This window comes from Pleurodeles waltl, chromosome 11, assembly GCF_031143425.1.
Source record: "Pleurodeles waltl isolate 20211129_DDA chromosome 11, aPleWal1.hap1.20221129, whole genome shotgun sequence".
Taxonomy (NCBI): Eukaryota; Metazoa; Chordata; class Amphibia; order Caudata; family Salamandridae; genus Pleurodeles; species Pleurodeles waltl.
In genome coordinates, this window is record NC_090450.1 from 662,773,359 (window position 1) to 662,796,666 (window position 23,308).

Consider the following 23,308-nt stretch of genomic DNA (forward strand, 5'->3'; position numbering starts at 1 on the left):
GAGAAAGATGTGAAAGCATCCTGAATTCACCCATGGCCCATATCTCAAGGTAATAACATTAGTTTACAAGGGTTATCAGCACAACAATTAACAACATTCTTAGACAGTTTAAATGAAGGGCCAGGTTTGAAAAACACCCCAGAGAGAGAAAAGACATTTAACATGGCTAGACTAAAATTGAAATTAAATTAAATGATTGAGAGAACACTTGAATTGGACAGCTTGGATTCTTACAATGAAAATGAGTTGTGTTTTATGTGCAAAGATGTTACTTTTCGAGCAGGATGGAATTGTGAGAAGTTATCTGATTTAGCAAAGAAAAAATAAATCAAAATGAACAAAATCAAAACAGCTATAGAAAAGTTACAGATTATAATTTGATTTGAGAGTAATTGTAACCATGAGATCACTTGGAATAAAAAATCATATTAAATAACTAATCTAGAGCTTTCAAAAAAGGGGTGCATTAGATAAATGGGAAGGCAGAGAACAAAAGAAAAAGACAACTGTATCCTCAAATGATGTACAGCAAGCTGAGGGAGCTGTAAAAATGATGCCAATGAGAGAAATTGCAGGAGGACATTTTGTTCATTTCACATGGAGCAAAAGTGACATACTGTCATTTACAAATGATTACCTAAAGTAGAGGGAGAAGCCAGTCGAGTGGTACCATCAAGCGGAAAGGTTTGTCAAGCTTGCAAAATGTCTGTGGGTAGATAAGAACACCATGGTGGCCTTTACAACCCTGGCGGACTGTGTTAAAGCGTTGGTAAGACCGCCAACAGGCCGGCGGTAAAAAATTAGCAATTACGACCGTGGCGGAAACCGCCAACAAAGACAGCCACTTTAACACTCCGACCGCCACGGCGGTACAAACAAACAGCGCGGCGGTCACCGCCAACAGACAGGCGGGAGACAATGTACCGCCCACACTATTACAACCTACCAATCCGCCACCTTTTCCGGGGCGGATTCACCGCGGATAAAAATACGGCGGAAACAGGAATTCAGAAGGGAAAATGCTCACCTCTACACACCCCACGAGGAACGAGGACACCATGGACCCGGAACTCCAAATTCTCCCTGCAATAGTCTTCCTGCTCCTCTACCAGGAGCACGAACGCAGGCGGCGAAGACCACTGTGAGTACTGCACCTACGACACAGGGGAGGGGGGAGGGAAAAAACAGGGACACACACACGCAACACGCATCACCCCCACCCCCACCCTCACCCACTACAACACACACACTAATGCATATTGATACATCACAGTTACACCCCGCAAACCCCCGGAAGAATTCAAAGACAATAGAAAAGGAGTGTAACCATTGTACTATATTAAAATCAAGTAGGCAAAAATATATATATACACCATTTACAAAATATATACCAAGCATAGTGGTCCAGGTAGTGCTCCAATTAAGTCTGTGGAACACTGGGCCCACACGGTATGGGCGAGGCCCACACAAGATCCCTGACCATGACGGAGAGAAAACTGCAGGGGCATCAGAGAGCAAGAAAACAGGCACCTCAGGGGGAGGGAAAAGAGGGGCACCTCAGCCTGTTGAGTGCATGACGCCAAATCCACGAGGGGGCCACATGCCCAATGTACAATCCTGGGGAGTGCAAAGCCACAGTCTCTCAAGTCACTACAGTGGGTGGGTTGCCCACTGTTTCATCCTGGGGAGTGCAAAGCAACAGTCTCCCAAGTCAATACAGTGGGTGGTTTGCCCACTGTTCCATCCTGGGGAGTGCAAAGTCACAGTTTCTCAAGTGGATAACAGTCTCCACTGGTTCTGGAGGGGGCATGGTGGTCAGAGTGCTTCATCCTGCTAAGGACAGAGGTAGTGGATGGATCTCTCCACTTGTTCTGGAGGGGACATGGTGCCCAGAGTGCTTCATCCTGCTAAGGACAGAGGTAGTGGATGACAGTCTCCACTGGTTCTGGAGGGGGCATGGTGCCCAGAGTGCTTCATCCTGCTAATGACAGAGGTAGTGGATGGATCTCTCCACTGGTTCTGGAGGGGGCATGGTGCCCAGAGTGCTTAATCCTGCTAAGGACAGTGGTAGTTGAAGGATCTCTCCACTGGTTCTGGAGGGGGCATGGTGCCCAGAGTGCTTCATTCTGCCTGTGACGGACTCAGTAGCGTCAGTGCCCTTGGCGCTCATGGGCCAGCGGTGCATGAGATGGCGGTGCCCTGTTCAGCGGTGCTTGAGGTGGCGGTGCCCTGTTCAGCGGTGCTTGAGACGGCGATGCCATGTTCAGCGGTGCTTGAGACGGCAGTGCCCTGTTCAGCGGTGCTTGAGACGGCGGTGCCCTGTTCAACGGTGCTTGAGGCGGCGGTACCCTGTTCAGCAGTGCTTGAGACGGCGGTGCCCTGTTCAGCGGTGCTTGAGACGGCGGTCTCCATTGCAGTGACTCAGTTGCTGGCGGACCTTCATGGCCCAGCGGGGCTTTTGCTGGCAGTTCTTCATTGCCCAGCGGGGCATTTGCTGGCGGTCCTTCATGGCCCAGCGGGGCTTTTGCTGGCGGTCCTTCATGGCCCAGAGGGGCTTGTGCTGGCGGTTGCCTCCTGGGCAGCTGGGCTTGTGCTGGCGGTGGCCTCCTGGACAGCTGGGCTGGTGTTGGCGGTGGCCTCCTGGGCAGCTGGGCTGGTGCTGGCGGTGGCCTCCTGCGCAGCTGGGCTGATGCTGGCGGTGGCCTCCTGAGCAGCTGGGCTGGTGCTGGCAGTGGCCTCCGGGGCAGCTGGGCTTGTGCTGGCGGTGGCCTCCTGGGCAGCTGGGCTGGTGCTGACGGTGGCCTCCTCGGCAGCTGGGCTGGTGCTGGCGGTGGCCTCCTTGGCAGCTGGGATGATGGCGGTCTTCTCCGCCGTGCTGCTCTTCCCAGACTAGCTGACCTTCTTGTGCCCCTTCCCCACCTTGGAAGGTGTCACAGCTGACTCCACACTCCCACCGAGACCCCTGGGAGCGGCTTTGGTGGCTGGACTCTTCCCCCTCTCCCACCGGGCACTGGCCAACTTCTGATGCTTCACAGGTGGGGGACTGTCTGTGCTGTGGCTCTGTGCCACACTGGCTGCCCTGGTGGCCGGTGCACTCCAGATTCCGGTGACTACAGGCACCACTGGTACCGGAGATGTTGTGGCTGAGGTGCTAGTTCAGGACCTAGGAGACGGACGGGGTGGGGGAGGTGTGGGAAAGAGGTCATGGTTGGACAGGAAAAGTTTTTTGGACACCCTGGGACGGGTAGCTGGAGGGGGTTTGGAAGTGGAGGAAGTGGTTGTGGTTGTAGGAGGTGTTCGTTTGGTGACTTTGGGTGAAGGTGCATGCGCTGGAGGCTGTCGTGAGGTGGATGGCTGTTGGGTGGGTGTGTGCCTGCGTTTGTGTATCTTGGGAATGGGCGTCACAGACACACTGGGAGAGGACACAGGGGACGTGTGAATGGTAGTGGGGGTGGTGACTTCACGTGAGCGGGGTGTGGTGGTGGGTGTGCTGGAGAGGGACATAGTGGCTGTAGAGGTAGTGCATGCAGGTATGAGTGTAGACGAGACAGGGAGGGAGGAGGGAGACGAGGAGGAGGGGGGAACAGTGGAGGCAGTGGATTTTGCTATGTCTGCATGTGTGTGATGCTTGCGTGAGTGCCTGTGGGATGTGTGGTGCTTATGTTTGCCTGAGCTTCCCTTGTGTGTTGACGTGTGTGCATGCTGGTCTGTAGGTGTGCTTGGGATAGGCTGAGGTACAGGGGATTGGGTCGGGGTGGAGGAAGTTGGGGGGGGGGAGGCTAGACACAGGGACAATGGCTGCCATCGGTGCAGAGGCCAGAGTCTGAAAAGCTCGCTGAAGGGCCGCCTGACCAGAATGAATGCCCTCCAGGAATGCATTTGTTTGTTGCAACTGCCTTTCTACACCCTGAATGGCATTCAAAATGGTAGACTGCCCAACAGTGAGGGACCTGAGGAGGTCAATGGCCTCCTCACTGAGGGCAGCAGGGGTGACTGGGGTAGGGCCTGAGGTGCCTGGGGCGAAGATGATGCCCACCCTCCCGGGTGAGCGGACTGGGGGCGAAGGCTCAGGGGCTGCTGGGAGGGCGGTGCTGGAAGGGGGCTCCCATCAGAGGACGAGTCCGTTTCGCTGGTCTCAGCTCCTGTCCCCGCCGTGGAGCTCCCCTTGCCCTCTGTCCCACTGGTGAAGTCCGATTCCGTAGTGTGGCCCTCCATGGCCATGTGGGATGCAGCCCCTGGTGCTCCGGTGCCACTGCTCCTCTGCCTGATTATGCTAATGCACACAAGAACAGGGAGACCACAAAAAGGGGGGGACGACAGAAGAAAGACATGTTGAGTGCATGCATTACCGCTACCGTTGGCGGACATGACAGACACAGAAGCCCCCTGCACTACGCCGCGCTCTTGGGCTCCACTGTTCAAATCATGGCAAATGGCCTACAAGGCTATGGACGACATCTGCACACATAGATGACACAGGGGCATGACTAGGTGTACTTGGCACTCTACAGAGGTGGGCTGGGGTGCCACATGGCCTGCCTTACGGAGGGACCTTGCCTACGGAACTCGCCCTGGCCTAGGGAAACCCACAGCCCACCTCCCCCACCCAGACCCCTCCACTGCGCGCAAAGTCAGCAGAATGCGAGTGTACTCACCCCCTTGTGGCTGCTGTGATGCCCTCAAGCGCCCATCCAACTCCGGGTACGCCACCGCCACGATCCTGAACATCAGGGGGGTCATGGTGCGATGGGCACCCCTCCCACATTGGGAGGCCATCCCCAGCTGAGCATCCGCTATCTTCTTGCTCCAGCGGCGAATATCCTCCCATCTTTTCCGGCAGTGGGTGCTCCGTCTGTGGTAGACACCCAGGGTCCAGACGTCCTTGGCGATGGCATGCCAAATATATTTTTTCTGGTGGGGGCTGACCTATATGATTTGTACAGGGGGAAGAGAAAGTTATTATCACCTGCACCGTCAAAGTGATTGGCCCCCATCCCTACCCTTGCCATGTGGCACATGCACTCATCGTCGTTTCATGCACGCCGCACTCTCCCACCTTCCTTCTTACATCCACCCCTCTCCACACAGGCATAGCCCATACATCATGCTCCCAGTGTAGTTACCTGTTGGTCTGGAGGACCGTAGAGTAGCGTGTACTGAGGAGGACCCCGTCCACGAGTTTCTCCAACTCCTCAGTGCTGAAGCAGGGGCCCTTTCCCCAGACACTCAAGCCATTGGCTCTTCCAGACCGAGGTCACAGCAGCACTTGCAGTGTAGGTCCTCCCCTGTCGAAGATCAGGTAACGAGTGATTGAACGGATAGAAAATGGCGGTCACGTCCGCGCGGTGCGTACCGTCACCGCCGGCGTACATCGTCATTGGCTCCTGGGACCCATAGTGTCCAATGTTAACCAATGCAGCATTGCGCTGCGGTCTTCGACCGCCTACCGCGATGGTGTACAACGCCAGCGCAGTTACCTCACATCCCACTGTCCCACTTTAGAGGTCAGGCAGCCGCCATTTCAGGGGCCCACATGGCTTCATTTTCAACTGCGTCACACATACCTAGGCCTAGACTCAACATACATACAGGCCACTTTTTGATAATGAATGTTGTTCTGTGTAAGCTGTGGGTACGTACCTCTGAGTTGTTTGACTCTGTGCTCGCTGTTGTCCTTCATAGGCACCGTCCACTGGGACATGTGAGGAGGTGGCGGCATCCTCCGGTGTACAGACCGTTGGTGGACCTGTCGACAATGGAGGAAAGACATGTGATAATCACATACAGGCTTGACCGTGCCACAATCCAGGAACTGTGTACCCAGACCTGATGTCAGCTATCTGCCATCCCACAGGAATCCCCCCTCACGTGCAGGTGCTGTCAGTGCTCCATTTCCTTGCAAGTGGGTCATTTCAAACAACAGTGGCCATAGCATCAGGGATGTCCCAGCCTATGTTTTCCAACGTGTTGTCCAGATTGTTGTCTGCCCTGCTGAAACACATGCAGAGCTACATCGTTTTCCCTCAGGTGGAGGATTTGCCTACAGTGAAAGGTGATTTCTATGCCCTGGGACATATCCCCAACATCATAGGTGCCATTGATGGGACACATGTGGCTTTGGTACCCCCCCACAGGAGTGAACAGGTGTACAGAAACCGGAAGAGTTATCATTCGATGAATGTACAGATGGTATGTTTGGCAGACCAGTTCATCTCCCATGTGAATGCCATGTTCCCTGGCTCAGTGCATGACGCTTACATCCAGCGGAATAACAGCATCCCTTATGTGATAGGTCAACTCCAGAGGCACCGTGTGTGGCTATTAGGTGAGCACCTGGAAGCAAGTCAGTGGGAATGGTTGTCTGGGGATAGCCCTCTAGGTTAGTGTGTGTCTAACAGTTGTCCCTCGCCATTTGTAGGTGACTCTGGTTACCCCAACCTGTCATGGCTACTGACCCCAGTGAGGAATCCCAGGACAAGGGTAGAGGAACGCTACAATGAGGCCCATGGGTGAACTAGGAGGGTGATCGAGCGGACCTTCGGCCTCCTGAAGGCCAGGTTCAGGTGGCTCCATATGACAGGTGGTTCCCTATTCCACTCACCAAAGAAGGTGTGCCAGATCATCGTGGCCTGCTGTATGCTTCACAACTTGGCTTTGCGACGACAGGTGCCTTTTCTGCAGGAGGATGGTCCAGATGGCGGTGTTGTTGCAGCTGTGGAGCCTGTGGACAGTGTAGATGAGGAAGCAGAGGAAGAAGACATGGACAACAGGGACTCAGTGATCAAGGAATATTTCCAGTGAGACACAGGTAAGAATACAAACCTGCCTACTACATGTACTTTAACACTACTACCTCTCTACTGTCTGTCGTTTTCATCCAGTGTATGGTCACTGAGTTGTCACTTTCCCTTATGATTTCACAGATGTGGGTCCCACTGTGTGACATCTGCTTTGATTCCTCATGGACTAGAGCTGTGTGACATACGTATGTTGACAGACAGACAGACTCCAGATTGTTTTGTGCTTTAAGGGTGTTTATTTAAGTGCTCAGTATTGGAGGGGTTTGTAAAATGGTGAGGAGTGATGGCGGAGGAATGTCCATGGCAGAGTCCAGTCTATTAGTCTCACAGGTGCATTGCCCAAATGGGCTTAGGAAGTGGAGCTGGGGCAGTTTAAGGTTGGACAGGGTGACAAAGTGGGACTGTAGGATGACAATCAGGGTGGTCTCATTTCTTGGCGGGGGTCTTGGCATCGTCCTCTGTCTTTGTCCTGGATCTCAGGGACCGTTTTGCGAGGTGGTTCTCCCTCTGCAGGGGGTGGGGTGCTTGTGTGGTGGTCCTGTGGCGGTGCCTCCTGTCCACTAGCGTCGGCGGAGGTGGTGGGCAGTTCATAGTCCAGGAAAGTGTCAGGGGCCCCTTGTAGTGCCACAGTGTCAATCCTGGTGTTGAGTACTTCCTTCAGCACCCCTAAGATGGTGCCCAGGAGAGAATTGATGGTTCTGAGTTCCTCCCTGAAACCCATATACTGTTCCTCCTGCAGGCGCTGGGTCTCCTGAAACTTTGCCAGTACCGTTGCCATAGTCTCCTGGGAGTGGTGGTAGGCTCCCATGATGGAGGAGAGTGCCTCGTGGAGAGTGGGTTCCCTGGGCCTGTCCGCCCCCTGTCGCACAGCAGTCCTACCAGTTCCCCTGTGTTCCGGGCCTCCGTCCCCTAGACCGTTTGCCCACTACCACTGCCCCCAGGTCCCTGTTGTTGTTGGGGTGGTGGGTTAGCCTGGGTTCCCTGTAGTGGTGGACACACTGCTGATTGACGTGTCCTCGGGACGGAGGTATGGGCCCGCTGGGTGGGTGCTGTGCTGGTGTTTCCAGAGGGGGGAAGCTCTGTAGTGGCCTGTGACTGGGTGTGGGGAACCGAGGTCCTGAGGTCCCCGATGGGCCAGGCTGGTCATCTAGATCTAGTTGGACAGAGGTGCTGTCATCACTGTGGGCGTCTTCTGTTGGTGGTGTGGACATGTGTGGCACCTCCTGTCCGGTGACGTTAGGTAGGGGTCCTGCAGGGGTATAAAAGCATGATTATTGCATTTGTGTGTGTCAAGGTGTGCAATGGGTGGGTGACCGTGTACCCCAGTGCTAGCATTCCTGTGTGGGACTTTGTGTGATGATGGTTTAGGGGGGTGTATGGGTATGTGCAGTGGGCATGCTTTAGTGATGAATGTCCATGCTTTGTTGTTGCATGCAGAGCTTGGTGTTAGGATGTGTGGTTTGTGATGTTGGGACATTTGTGAGGAGTTAGAGTGATGGGGTGAGGGTGGGGGTAAGTGGTGACATGAAGGTAGGGTGGAGGATGTAATAGTTAAGATTTGACTTACCAGAGTCCATTCCTCCAGCTACTCCTGCGAGGCCATCAGGATGCAGAATCACCAAGATCTGCTCCTCCCGTGTTGTTAGTTGTGGGGGAGGAGGTGGGGATCCACCGCCAGTCCGCTGAACCGCCAGGTGGTGTCTTGAGACCACGGAATGCACCTTCCCCAGTAGGTCGTTCCACCTCTTCCTGATGTCCTCCTGATTTCTTGGGTGCTGTCCCACTGCGTTTACCCTGTCCACTATTCTTCGCCATAGCTCCATCTTCCTTGCAATTGAGGTGTGCTGCACCTGTGATCTGAATAGCTGTGGCTCTACCCGGACGATTTCCTCCACCATGACCCTGAGCTCCTCCTCCGAGGACCTGGGGTGTCTTTGACGTGCCATAGGGTGGTGTAGGTGGTGTGTGGGATGGTGTGTGGGGTGATAAGTGTGCTGATATGTAGTGGGGTGTTGTGTGAGGTGCGTGGAAGTTATGTGGGTGATGGCTTTGTGTGCCTGTGGATGCTAGTGTTGTTGATGGTGGTGTCTCTCTCTGGCTTTCGTTTGTAATTTGTGGTCATAAGGGTTTGTGGGTGATGTGGGTGTGTGTTTTATATTGTATTGAGTGTGTGGGAGTGGTGTGTGTATGTGTATCAGGTATGTGTATTTCGAATTGTCCAATGGGGCTGTGTTTTGGAGATGTGTGTGTATTTTCAGCACGGCAGTGTGTACCGCCAATCGAATACCGCGGTTGAAAGACCGCTGCGTGGATTTGTGGGTTGTGATAGTGTGGGCGTATTTCTGTTGGAGTGACGGTGGAGGTTTTGTTTTCGCCAGTTTATCATTGACCTTTGGTGTGGCGGACTTGTGTGGGTGTCTGAATTTTGGCGGATTCCGAGCTGTGGGTCATAATAGCTGTGGCAGAATTCCGCTGCGGTGTGTTGGCGGTCTTCTGCACGGCGCTAAGCGGCTTTTACCGCCAATGTTGTAATGAGGGCCCATAATTGTGATTGTGGTTCCAGCAGATTTGTGGGTTGAATGTAAGCGGAATGTTGACTGACCAACGTGTGAGCCACCAAGGGATGCAGTAACAGGTGGACTATCTGAAGAGGTGATGAAAAGTTACTATAAGGTGATTGAGTTTTTGAAAACTAGAGGTTTCCCCAAAGAAATAGTTTGGCAAAGAATTGACAAGACAGCTCAGGAGACTAAGGAATCTGTTCATGCTCGTTATGAGAAATTGTTGCAGGCCTTCAAGCAACAAAGTGGCACAGAAATTATTGAATCGAGAGACATGATTCATTTTGTGTTCATATTTGTTCATGGATTGAAGCCTGAAATTAGCAACATGATTCAGAATCATTTGATATGCTGGCAGGGAAAACCGATTGATGAAATATTGCATTACGCAAAATACTGTAGTGACAAAATTAAGTTGAAGCAGAAAATATTAAGAGAGAAGGCAATGGTGATGCAAATCAAATCTGTCCAAGCAGCAGGTATTGCAAAGAATGATGAACATAGAAGGAATGCAGGGAACGCAGCAGCAGGCCAATATGGTGCCTCAGTTCTGAAGTAGAGGTTGTGGAATTCGAGTAATCCCGAATGTTAATGTGCTGATGTTCAAAACATGAAGAAAATGCTTCCTTGTCATGCATGCGGCAAATTCAGCCATTGGAAATGAGAGTGTCTCTATAGTAATGTAAATAATTTGATGGAAGATGGTGATGTTGAGCAGATGGTTAACAACAGTCAGTTTCAAAATCAAAAAGTTGAAAGGGCAACAAATCAAAACATGAATATTCCTACTGGAGCAGTCCAAATGCAAGTTCCCCAGCAACAAGTACTATTTCCCCAACAGCAAATTCAAGCCCCACAGCAAATGCAGATTCCACAAGCTCAGATGGCACAGCAAAAGGTACTGGCTCCTCAGCAGAACAAAAAACAAAGAACAAACGTAAATGTAAATCAGTAAATCACCCAATACCCATTGACAGACTTCAGTGATGATGAAATAACAGAAGAATGTATGAGTGAGAGTTCAGAAGAGGAATAATGTGTGTTGACAGCCTCACTGGAGGTAGACTAGCGTGGTCCTTATGTGAATGCAAGTGTTATGGGTCATGATGTTTCATTTCTGGTTGACAATAGAGCCACTCATTCTACTGTCAAATCTGCTGAAGTTCCAAATGTGCCCCTTTCTGGAAGAACAGTTAAGGTTGCAGGAGTAGCAGAGCAGCATTTGGTAAACCCCATTACAAGGCCCATTCCAGTCAAAATAGGAACCTTTGAGGATTTGCACCAATTCATAGTTTGTGATTCCAGTCCTGTGAGTCCAGATGCTCCATTAAGTGTACTCATGAAGGGATAGTGATGAGAGTTTGGGATCCTTCGGTAAAGATATTGGGCTCATATGAGGTGTTGAACCAGTTAAAGTGATTGTAAAGCCAAATGCAGCTTTCCCCAGAACGTCACAGTATAACATGACTCCAGAAGTGATTGAAGGAATTACCCCAATAATTACAGATTTAGTCGAGCAGGGAGTTCTAAAGGAAGTGACGGACAGCCCATGTAATTCTCCAATTATGGGATTGAGAAAGCCAAGTGGGAAATATCACATAAATAAGGATTTGAGAAAGGTGAATGAAATTGTGATATCTTGTTGTCCTGTGGTGCCAAATAGAGCAGTCATTTTATTCCATATTCCACGTGAAGCAGAATTGTTTTCAGTTATTGATGTGTCACAAGCTTTCTTCTTGTTGCCTTTACATAACAATGCCAATTCCTTTTCTCATTCAGATTCAGCAGCTGTGTGTATTCATGATGCCGTACTCCACAGTGGTTTTCAGAATCACCGTCCAATTTTATTTAGATTTTGAAAAAGAACTTGGGGCCATATGTACAAACACATTTTCCCATTGACACAGAATGGGAAAAACCCTTTGCTACATCTGACCCTTAGAGTTTTTGCCATTTCAGTCTGCTTTAGTACTGAACATTGATTACCTGATGGTTGCATCTAATACACATGAAGCTTGCAGACAAGATAGCATAGCTTTGTTGAATCATTTGGGCAAAAACAGACAAAAGGTTTCCCCTATCAAATTACAGTACTGCCAGAAGGATGTGAAGTATTTGGGTATTGAGAAAGTCTGAAGAAAAGTGTCCCAAAAGAGAGATGCAGCTATCATGTATCAGAATGTTTTTGACAACGGTGAGCTACTGTCGCCAAAGGATTCCACATTTTTCAGTAATTTCCAAACTACTGCAGAAGATAACGCACATTACAGATCAAGGCCCATATTTATACTTTTCAGCACCACGTTTGCATAATTTTTGACGCAAAAGTGGAGCAAATTTACAAAATACAAATGTATTTTGTAAGTTTGCGCCACTTTTGCGTCAAAAAGTGACACAAATGCGGCACTTGAAAGGCATAAATATGGGCCCAAGTGTGCTTTAGTGAAGAATGTATGAAAGCTTTCACTGAGTTGAGGGAGAGTTTGTGCAAAGCTCCAGCCTTGGGAATGGCTGATTACACAAAAAGCTTTTCACTGTTTTGTCATGAACATGATGGTTATGCTCTTTCTATTTTGACACAGTTGCATGAGAATTGAACAGACCTGTGGCATATTTTTCTGCCACATTGGATCCTGTCACTGCTGCTTTGCCCCACAGTTTAAAGGACGTGGCAGCTACTGGTGTAAGCACAGGTCAATGCGGCGGCATTGTGATGGATCACCCTTTAACTATTTATGTCCCCCATTCAGTTGAAGTTCTTTTAACAAGAACCAGGACCCAATATTTGACCAGTGCCCGTCTCACCCATTATGAGTTACTGATCCTTGTATCAAACAATTTGACTGTCCAAGGGTGTTCTGTACTAAACCCAGCTACATTCTTACCTGTTAATGCCAAAGATTAAAATGTTGTTAATTAAATGAAACATGACTGCTTAGATGTTTCTGAACAATGCACCAAACTCATACCTAATATTCAGGACACTTCTTTGGAGGGGTATGATCAAGTTGTGTTTGCTGATGGCTCCTGCTTAAGAGAGAACTAAGTAATTGTGAGAGCTGGTTATGTAGTATGCACCCTCTCAGGAGTGGTCCAAGCATAATGGCTTCAAGGATTGGTTTCTGCCTAAGTAGCTGAATTGGTTGGTTATAAACGAGCATGATGTGTGTCAGAGCAGCTCAAAGTGACAATATTCACAGATACTCAATATGAATTTGGTGATGTGCATGATTTTGGGCAGTGTGGCACTACAGAGGTTTCAAGACCTTCAGGATCACCCATTTGATATGGTGAGAAAATTCACAGTTTGTTAATTGCTTTGCAGTTACCTAAAAAGATTGCTGTTGTGAACAGCTCATCAAAAGTCAAATTAATATTTATCGTTGGGTAATGCCTATGCTGACCAAATTGCCGTATATTGTGCACTCCATTGAGTCACTTTCAACGAATAGTGAAAATTACACTGGTGAGACAAGTCAAAGTTTTCTGATGTCAGTTGTGGATACCTGAGATGAAATCAAGAGATTGCTGGAAGAGGCAACAGAGGAAGAACACAGAGGTTGAAATAGAGTATATTTTGTACAGAGAGACGAAGATGATGTCTGGATTTCAAATGAAGGAAAGGTTGTGTTGCCAGATTGTTTGATGAACTCGATGGCAAGGTATTATCATGGTCAGGTTCATCTCAACAGAGATGTAATGATTTGCATATTCAAAGAGACATGGTATAACTGCAAATTTAGGTTGATTTCAGAAGCAGTCTGTCACAGATGTGTTACATATCAACAAATGAATGTAGAGAAATGCACAGTGGTTAATTTGAGCCACATAAACAGATTGGGAGGTCCATTTAACAGAGTGCAACTTGATTTTATTGAGATGCCTGCTTGCAATAGATTCAAGTATGAATTGTTGGTTTGTGTGTATTTTTCCATTGGATAGATGTCTATCCCCCACGGAAGAAGACCGTCTTACTAATGCTAAGCTGCTTCTCAGGGAATGTAGATCGACATTTTGGTTCCTGACTTCTTTGGAATCAGATCAAGGAATTAATTTTAATAATGAAATTATAGAATTGTTTTGTGCAGCACTGAGCAAATATTGCACTGCCATAACAGATAAGAGTCATCTGGATTGATGGAGCAGATGAATGCAACACTGAAAACTCGATTGGCAAAGGTTTATGCCTCTGCAATGTTGAAATGATCTGATGCATTGCCACTTGTCCAGATGAGCATGCGTAGGACCCCTGAAAGGAAGACAGGATTGTCACCCCACAATATCCTTTTGGGATATGCAATGAGGTTACCTGCAAGACTTGCAAATGCACTTAACTTAACAGATGACTTAGTGCTGGATAATTGCAAAGGTCTGGCTGATGTGGTTCACTCTTTGTCTCATCTGAGTGAAGCAGCAATGATTCAAATGGCTCAAGAACTGTGTCACAGCTTCAAAGCTGGAGATTGAATTCTTGTAAAGAAACATGTAAGGAAGACTTGCCTAGAGCCAAGGTGGAAAGGACCGTGTCAGGTTTTCTTGGTGACGACATCAGCTGTGCTAGTCTTCCAAAACTGGATTTGTGCAAGCTACACACACAAAAATCTGTGTCCTCTTGAAAACACAGAGTTTGATTTCCTGAGAGTGAATGCAGAAGAAGAAAGGGTTCAGAATAATCAAGCTGTGAGGACTGAACAAGTGGCTGAAACAGAGCTCGTGCAAAATGTTGAAAATACAAGCATTTTAAATGTAGACAGGGAAGCAGGAGAGCAAAGTCAAAGCCAACTGACTCCTACGAATGCAGTCAATATTGTGAATGCAGTTGCACCAGAAAAGAGAACTATAAAAGGAGATAAATGTCCTGCAGTTGCGCCTGAACTTGTTGCTGATGAACTTCCAGGTATAACAGAAGCAGTTGAAGACTCAAATTGGAGTGGAGTTGAAGATGGCGCTGTTAGAAGAACGAAAAGGAAGAGAGTGCAAAGCCACAAATACTCTTCATCTGAATGGATATATTTTGTCACAAATTAATAGGAGCACAAGTTTATGACCTTTTGTTTTGACAGTGAAAATTCAGTTAAACATTCTGGAGCTTGTAATCGCCTTTGAACTAAGCTTTGAAATAACCTTGCCAATTGATCAACAAAGACATTATGCTCTGGAAGAGACCATAAGTAATCATCAGACTGTGTTTTTTTAAATACGAACAATCAAACTATTTTTGCTCGCTTTTTGCTTTTGAAATCGTTCCTTTTTCTTTTGCTTTCTGATTCTACAGAAGCCATGAACCCAGGTCAGGGTAAACGCAGTAATGTAAATATATGTGAATTGGTATAGTTACAGTATATATGATTGTGTTCATTTTATTGATTGCAGGAATGAGTGTTTCAATGAAAGGAGAGATTCAAAGCACAACACCTGCAGTGCAGAGAAGACAACACCTAAGCAGGATGAGGTTTACAAGGATGATGGGATTGTTTCATTTAGATGACACAAAGATAGATTTATCTTCCAATGTTTATTATAGCTTGCTGTATGAGTACGTGGACACAATGAATGTACGTAATTGTTATGTCAGTACACAAATTCCTTTGTCAGTACAAGAAGGAATCACCTATCCCAGCTTACCACTAACGTATGGCATTAGTTGCAGTTTATTGTTAACACGTTTGTACAATCAAGAATACATTCAGTATTTTTATTCTAACTTTCCGACAAGACAGAGCTCATTATCTTCGGAAAAGCCACCTCAGCTTGGGACGACTCATGGTGGCCCACATCCCTCAGCGCCCACCCTGTGCCTAGCAAACTTAGGAATCATCCTCAACTCCTCCCTATCCATGACCCACCAGGTAAACTCTGTCACCTCCTCCTGCTTGCACACACTCTGCAAACTCCAGAAAATCTTCAGATGATCTCAGCAGACTGTCGCAGGACAGTCACCAACGCCTTAGTCACGAGCAAGCTAGACTAAAGCAACGCCCTCTATGCCGGTGCCTCAACTAGGAACATCAAGAAACTTCAACTCATCCAGAACGCCACCGCCAGACTCATTCTGGACCTCCCTCGCTGAGAACACATCTCCCAACAACTGAGGACCCTCCACTGGCTACCGGTCGAGAAGTGAATCTCCTTCAAGCTTCTCACCCACACGTACAAGGCCATGCACAATGCAGGACCAGCTTACCTGAACCATCGCGTCTACTTCCACACCCCCGCCAGATCCCTCCGCTCTGCCCAGATGGTCCTGGTCACCATCCCTCGCATCTGCAAAACAACCGCCGGGGGACGATCTTTTACCTACCCTGCAGTGAAAGCCTGTCGCACAACATTTTCAGGAAGAACCTCAAGACATGGCTCTTCAGATGAGGCCTCCCCCCAAGCGCATTGAGACCCTAACGGGTGAGTAGCCATGCTTTATAAAGACAGATTGATTGATTGATTGACCTTTGATTATGTTTCTCTTTTGTTCCCGTCAATCAGCATTTGAGCAGTATTGAAAAGGTTAAGAACATAAATGTAGTAGGTGGGCTCTTTGAACCTACACTAAACTTTGGCACAGCATACGTATACCAGAATAATTGAACAAGTCTTCTCACACAGGTAGAAATCGAGTTCATTAATCAAGTGATGACAGAGGAAAAGCAATGAAAGACAAGATAGATAAGGGTATAGTTTCCAAGAACAACACAGTTCACAACACACCTGTAACACAGGGATGCTTAGATTTAGATTGGCAACATGTAGGGAAGCTTTGTATATATAAGCCACAATCAAAATCTGACAATAGGTTTGTACGAATGAGTGAATGCAGGCATGTGTTTTTGTTTAAGAGTGTATGGGATTTTATGCTAAATGGACAAGATTCCACTGTGCCTGGCGTATATTACATCTGTGGAAAGGACGGTCATGAGAAGTTATCGAAAGGTTGGTATGGCACGTGCTATTTAGGAGTGGTTTTTCAGAAAATCTACCAAGTAGACAACATTGACAATCCAGTAGGGACTGAAAGACTTAAAATGAGATTTGAAAGAGGAGCAAGTAGTTCAGAAAATACTGGAGATATTTTGGGAACTTTTATTCCATCAGTGGATGTGATCTTGAATGACATAAAGATAAGGAAGTTATCAACAGTTGTCAATAAAATGTCAACTGATTGTCCAGGTGCAATGCTTTTAATGGAAGTAGAAATGGTTGTGGTAAGATCTGTGGTTTTGCAGAACTGCCTTGTGTTAGACCATTTAGTAAAGGAAGGCAGAGTCTATTGAGTTTTAAAGATGCAACGCTGCTTTATTACATTCCTGATAACAATAAGGAAACCATGAAATAATTATCTAATCTGACAAGTCTGAAACATAACTTGAGTGACCAGAAACAGACAAATATTTGGTTAACAATAGGTGAAGGATTTTCAAAGGTAGGATCTTGGATTGGAAACTTGGGAAATGGATTTGTGAGAATGCTCCTGAAACCTTTATTGATTGTGACAGTGTGAATCATTTGTGCACTCAGATTTTACAATGCTAGCAATTTTTGGGACAAGAGTAAAGAATGAACAGAGGAGGGAAGAAATGGAAATGGAGAATATGAGAAACAGATATTACCAGACCATAAAGAGAATCAACAATTTCTGCTGACCTAGACCTATGGGTTATTAGACTACAAGGTCATGACTTGTCTCATTGTAAATGAGAAAAGTTCTTTTGTGATGGCATGAATTACCATCAGAGGAGGTACTGATAGAGATCATATTTTACAAGTACATTAGTGGCATAGAAGTTAGCATATGGCTACTTACAAACCTATATTTAAAAGTGTAACAGAAAAAATAACATGGAAATGTGAAATGTGCATGTTTAAATTATGGTAAACAATGTGGCCTCCATTTGTATTTTGACATCATGTTTTAACATGAAGGCATTGTGCATTTAAAAATACTAATTAGAATTAACATTGAAAGTATTATCGTGAGGAAGAAAAAGTAGAAATGAAGTATATTATGAGTATTAAATGACCATGAATTAATCGTACTTCTGTTGAATTAAATTAGTTTTTTAACGAGAGTTATGTGTGCAGAAAAATCAATGTACATTTAAAGTTGCGTTCTAAATTGTAAATAACCTTTGCAGTAACGTAATTTGCTTTGCATATTTTATTTAGCTATAAGGTGCACAACAGGTTTTATACGTGTATTAATGTGCATTTAGGCTTTCTTAGCTGGACTAGGCCTGAAGTTTAATTCCTGCAGAAGTAGATGAAAATTTCTTGCTTGTTGTGGCCTGAATTTTTCACTAAGTTGCTGACGTGATGTTGAATGTCCTATTGCATTGAAGGCTAAGAACATATTTCAGTGCTAACTATGTAACAATATTTGTTCTAGCTGTCGAACAAGACAGGAAACTTTAATAAATTGTATGTGAGAATTGTTTAGTTCATCCTGTGTGTCATGGGAAAGAGTTTGGAACTAACAAAGAAATAGAAAATTCAATATTTTGGCAGAACTGTATGAAATAATGGAAAATGTATGCATGTTTTCTCTGCGAAAATCTGAAATAGTTGCAAAGTGGATGATGTCACCGGCTACTATTGGATGCGGAATCTTGTGTGTAAGATGAGCACTCCTGGAGGACAGATTGAAAGGCGTGTGGATACTTCTATTCAGTGAGAGACTTTGAAACTTTGAGTCAGTCCATCTAATACCCTGAGAGAGTTAGGGCCTGAATTGTGGAAAGCTAGCACTGCCTTTGTGTCATTTTGTGACGCAAAAGCAGCGTAAATTTACAAAATGTATATTTTGTAAGTTTACGCTGCTTTTGCGTCAAAAAATGACACCACGGTGGCGCTAACTTTCCATCAATCAGGCCCTTAGTCTGTTTAGAACTCTGCCAGAGTCAGTCTATTCCTATCTTGAGTCTGCTGTCATCCCAATCTCCTTCTCCATGCTATCTGATGAGTTTCTCTTAGTCCTAATTGACTTATTTGCTTATGCTGTTTGGTACTAATATGCACAATCAAATCTGAACTGCTGACCTGTCCTGTGTGCAACCCATGTTCTGCACTCTTCTGATGCTGCTGTCTATGGACTTCAGCAGAAGATGAACTCTCTGCTGATAAAACTATCTTGCTGTACCATGAGGAGAGGTGTAACTAAATGTGGTTTCTTGTTTCCTTTTTGATTTAGATAATTACACCAATATATTTTTATAGAAAGTCGCCCTAGTTAGATGATTTTTTCACATTATTTTTGTCATTCTCTTTTTCTTTTGTCCACATGTGATAGGCCATTCCCACACATGCAAGTCCAAATTTGTGTTAGAGTAAGGATGGCCCAACTCTGAAATTGATTGTTAACAATTATATTTTGATGACTTACTGATGTTACCATCATCTGCTTTGAAATCTGAAATTAATATGGATATTGTAATCTTGCTGGTTTATGTTATTCTTTTGGAGTGTTTAACAGTATTGATGTTTAGTAGGCTGAAACTCTTTAGATGTTTTGGTCAACCTATGGTTTAGGTTGTATGTTTATAATTTAGTTCTGTGCACTGTTAGAAATGGGATCTTTGGTTGGCAGTCAGGTTACCCCCTGACCAAGCAAGAACCCTCACTCTAGTCAGGGTAAAGGAGACTCACCCTCAGTTAACCCCCGCTCACCCCCTTGGTAGCTTGGCACGAGCAGGCAGGCTTAACTTCAGAAGCAAGGTGTAAAGTATTTGTACCACACACACAGTAACTCAGTGAAAACACTACAAAATGACACAATACAGATTTAGAAAAATAGGTAATATTTATCTAAACAAAACAAGACCAAATCAACAAAAATCTGACATACACAAGTCAAGTTATGAATTTTAAAAACAATATGAGTCTTAATCCTAAGAAAACAGTGAGAACGCTGTTATTTCACAAAAGTACCTGGGTAGCATCAAAATAAAGCTGCACAGGAGAGTGTGCATTAGAAAAAATGCCAGTGATGCGTTGATTTCTAACCCACAAGTGACAACGCGCATTGTTCCTCCCCCGGTCGGGTCAGTGTGCGACATTTATTCTCTCCCGCAACAAAGGGATGCATCGATCCAGATGGCACCTCAGGTCCGGGTAGGTTTTGTGCTGATTTTCCTCGGCCAGTGATGTTGCATTGAAATCCGGGAGCACGTTTCACAAAACTGTGATGCATGGGGGCTTGCGTCGTTAACAGCAGCCGCTGCAGGTGTTGCGCGTTGTTTTTCCAGCCACATTGCATCAATCTCCCAGCCGCGATGCAGATGGAGCGGCTATTTTAGCTGCGAGGCTGGCGGCGTGTCGTTTATCAGCCGCGAGGCAGGTGGTGCGTCGAAGGTTCCCCCGTGCGGTGGTCTTTGTGTGGATTTATATCCTTTTCCACCAGCTGCACCTTTCCAGGGCCCAGAGACAGGTTAGGGCACCAGTTGGCAGGCTGGACTCTCAGCAGAAAGCCCAGGTGGTGGCAGAGAGAAGTCTTTGTTGTCCCTGAGACATCAACAACAGAAGTTCAAGCTATTGGCGATTCTTCACCAGTGGGAAGTCACACAATGGTCAGTCTTTGTCCTCTCCCAGGTAGAAGCAGCTACTGCAGGCCAACCCAGCAAAGCACAGTCACAGGCAAAGGGGCAGTACACCCCATCCAGCTTCTCCAGCTCTTCTCCTTGGCAGAGTATCCTCTTGGTTCCAGAAGTAATCTGATTTTCACGGGGTTTGGGTGTTCTTCTTATACCCCTTTCTGCCTTTGAAGTAGGCATACTCCAAAAAGAAGTCTCTGTTGTTTTCAAGATTCTGCCTTGCCCAGGCCAGGCCCCAGACACACACCAGGGGGTTGGAGACTGAATTGTGTGAGGGCAGGCACAGCCTTCTCAGGTGTAAGTGACCACTCCTCCCCTCCCATCAGCCCAGATGGCCCATCAGGATATGCAGGCTACACCCCAGCTCCCTTCGTGTCACTGTCTAGAGGAGAGGTGCAAACAGCCCAACTGTCAAACTGACCCAGACAGGGAGTCCACAAACAAGCAGTCACAGAATGGTTTAAGCAAGAAAATACCTACTTTCTAAAAGTGGCATTTTCAAACACACAAACTAAAAACCAGCTTCACTAAAAGATGTAGTTTTAAATTGTGAGTTAAGAGATCCCACACTCCACATGTCTATCTGCTCCCAAAGGGAATCTGAACTTTAATATTATTTAAAGGCAGCCCCCATGTTAACCTATGAGAGGGATAGGCCTTGCAACAGTGAAAACCACATTTGGCAGTATTTCATTGTCAGGACATGTAAAACACATAAGCACATGTCCCACCTTTAACATACACTGCACCCTGCCCATGGCGCTACCCAGGACTTACCTTAGGGGTGCCTTACATGTATAAAAAGTGAAGGTTTAGGCATGGCAAGTGGGTACACTTGCCAATTTGAATTGGCAGTTTAAAACTACACTCACAGACACTGCAGTGTCAGGTCTGAGCCATGTTTACAGGGCTACTAATGTGGGTGGCACAACCACTGAAGCAGGCCCACTAGTAGCATTTGATTTACAGGTCCTGTGCACCTCTAGTGCACTTTACTAGGGACTTACTAGTAAATCAAATATGCCAATCATAGATAAGCCAATTTACATATACAATTTATACAGGGAACACTTACACTTTAGCACTGGTCAGAAGTGGTAAAGTGTCCAGAGCAAACAAAACAGCAAAAACTGAGTCCAGCACAAAGAAACAACCTAGGAAGTGGAGGGAAAAAGTTTGGGGAGACCATGCCAATGATGCCAATTCTAACACGCACCATTTACATTACATTAATATGGGGCTGTAATAAAGCTTTGAAACTTTATTCAGTTTGGAGTTTGATTTAGTGTTTAAATGTTCATGGTATCTAAGATTGTTTATGGCTCCTAGTTTACTGTTCTGTGTTGTATAATCTGACTACTACACTCCTTACTAATTCCAAAGATCCAGTTTTCTTCTGATGGTGGGTTAGGATATGGTGTCTCACCAGTGCACTTGTGGCTTCTGAACCCCAGGCAGAAAGAGGATCTCTGCGGGTGCGCCAGTAGTACTTTTTCACCAGAAACTGGATGATTAACTAACAAAGTTCAATATTTGAACACCTGCCATTTAAATAGTGAATATGTAAAATTTGGCTGGCAGCTGGGAAAATAACAAGAAAGCTTCACTATTCATACTAATCAGTAATTCTATGGGATTTGACCTCTGATGAGATAAATAAACAAATTTCCCTTTTTGCTGGCCGCTGGTAATCAACAGGGTGACTCTGCTGATTCTCTCTTTGCTGCCAAGAATTTTCAGACTTCAAGAAATCAAGCTTCCAAAACTTTACCATTAGGATATCACTTGCCAAACATGATTTATGGGTGAATTATCATGCACAATCTGTAGTGATTCTCAGTATAGAGGGACAAAGATTATATCATTCCTTCTCAACAAGTAGTTGTTGTCTCTTCTTTTTAGAAAACACTGTTGATCCGTAACGCCATGTTACCCCATGGCCGCTCCACATTAACCCCATTTTCTCTGTAGACGCCATATTTTTTCCTCAGAAACCAATAGCTCTCTGTTGTTTTGTGGCTAGATTCTCTCTATACAAATTCAATGCATACATAAATATCTATCTATCTACCGCTTTATATATATATATGTATATATATATATATATATATATATATATATATATATATATATGTATATATATATATATATATATACATATATATATATATATATATATATATATATATATATATATATATATATATATATATATATATATATAAAGCAGTCCATTTACCATTAGTGTTTCATATTTCATCTATTCGTTAGTATATTTTTGAGGACTTTGGCTATGCTTAGTTGTTTACTTAAGCCCTTCTTCAATCTGATGAGAATGTGTGTTACAGTTAGCTGGTATTTTTCCAGCACTTGTGCTGTGGTAGCACGAAGAGATCAAACAGGTGTGGTGAGAGTGAAAAGTCACCTTATGTGGCAATGCAACTAAAGAACCAATGATTGACTGTTGTTACAATTAATGAAGAAGTAATTGATACTTTCCAAGGCAGTAACAACACTGAGAGATCCTCGAGTATAAGCCCAGCTTGTATGTCGTAATAGACGGTAGAAATGAGTTTGTCCTCTATGTCGGTGTCAGTGTTCCAATCAAACCCGAAAGTAAACTGCTGATTAGGGAAAACAATGTTTAGTTACCGGTGTACATACAATTTTCATGCTACTTTTTCCCCAAAATGTATCTGGGATAACGTTAAATTTGAAATTAGAAATCACTTTGACAGCATATGACAATCTGTTATTTGTTTCCTCAAAATGAGAGTGATAATCTCTTGTTTCCATTGCTTTGGGACCACAGCCTTTAGGAATAATGCATTGGCCAAGTTTGGTCAGGGTAGCAAGGCAGAGCAGTCCAAGGTCTACTGAGGGGAGTTGATGTGGACTAGTAATCACTAATCACTGGCATGAAATTTTAGCACTCATGAGCAACCAACCACATGTTAAAAGTATCATCTCACACATAATACATATACTGTTAGCAATAAACATTGTCATCATTATGTGAAACAATACAGCATTTATAATCAGCAAACAATGCGTTAATGTGTTTTTTATACATTTTTCAGCCATAAAACTGTAATTATAAATGTAGCCCCCAGAGGGCTTCACAATGTAATGAAATTGCATCACAACTATAAACTTGGAACCCTAGAAGACACCTAACAAAATTTCTTCTTTAACCACTTTGAGGCTACAACTGTAACCAGAAACATAACCCCTAGAGGACACAGAACTCCTAGCTGTAGACAAAAGCCACAGCCTTGAGAGAGCAAAAACCCAATCAGGTAATCCTGGAGAGGTTAGACTTTCTGAGATCCACCCCACTCAGGAGGGGAGTACCTCAAATCTTTTTGGG